Raw genomic sequence first — 1331 nt, 5'->3', positions numbered from 1 at the left:
TTTTGATTATGGCTTTCAGATAACCAAATAATTTTAAAATTATCTCTCCTGGATCTATTTTCCAAATTGGTTGTTTTTCCAATGAAATATTTCATATTGTGTTCTATTTTTTCATTCTGCAGCCTGTTTTGCTTGTGTGCCCTCTCTGAACTTTGTTCCTCTCCCTACCCGGCACAATATACCTTTCTGATCAACCATCTAGGTTTTTTTGGGATGGAAATTTGTTTCACTCTGTCTTTTGTGGGTGCTGCTGCTTTTGAATTTTTTATAGCCATTTTTATAGGTATTTTGAGGGGTTTGGGGGAGAGATCAAGCAAGTCAGTGAAGAGTGTATGCTAATCAATCAATCAAGAGACTTTAGATTAAGTACACAAAAAGGCCTTCAAAATCCAATAATGTTTAAAAAATGTATACTGATAGTCTGAGGAAAGTTCACCTCACCCCTAGAGAACACCTATAAATTCCTAAGTGATTTGAGACGGAATGAAAATAATAGAAATTGGAGAAGGGGGGGAGAAAGAGAAATGATAGATCAACAGAAAGATGGTAAATTGATATAGATTAGATATGGATATATGAGCAATAAGGTTGTATAGTGGAGTTTAAGAAGAACTCCCTGAGAAGGATACACTTGGAGGCAGGAGGACAAGATACCTTGGTATCTTCAGTAGAAATATTGCCATTTGGAAGAAAAATAGGTTAAGAAGAAAAGTCTTTAAGTTCCATTATGAATAGTTTGAGTTTGAGGTTCATGAGGGCAAAGAAATTTAAGTGTACAAGTAGCGTTCAACAAAGACTACAAATAATATAGAACTGATAAATAATCTCCAAAGTTATGAGTATACAGAAACAAAAAATATGAACTAGATAAAAGTAAAGTCTTAAATTTGACTTTACAAAATCAAATTTCACAAGCTCGTGATAGCAGTTTGGTTGAAAACCATCTGGGGGGTTTAGGTAACAGCAAGCTAAGTATTATGTATAATACGGTATGGTAACAAAAAAAAACTTTCCTCAGTATGTGTGGAATAGATAGGTCTTTCAACTTGAAAATCTAAAGATTCTGAGTGGTATGTACATTTAGCGAATAGAACATAAATGATGATACAACAAGTAAAATTAAGAAGGACAGTCAGACTCCAGGGACAGAACTAAGAGCCTATGTTGTCACAAAAGCCAAGGAAGAGAGAATACTTAGGAAGGATGAGTTACAACACTGTCAAAAGCTGAAGAAAGGTCAAGAAGGCCAGAGAATCAAAAGTATGCCATCAGATATAAAATTTTCATGCCAATTTTGAGATATCATTTTCAGTGGAGTATTTAAAAGGTCA

The sequence above is a fragment of the Phascolarctos cinereus genome, unplaced genomic scaffold (assembly GCF_003287225.1).
Source record: "Phascolarctos cinereus isolate Bilbo 61053 unplaced genomic scaffold, phaCin_HiC Scaffold_4;HRSCAF=312, whole genome shotgun sequence".
Classification (NCBI taxonomy): Eukaryota; Metazoa; Chordata; class Mammalia; order Diprotodontia; family Phascolarctidae; genus Phascolarctos; species Phascolarctos cinereus.
Note: the sequence above shows the minus strand (reverse complement) of the source record.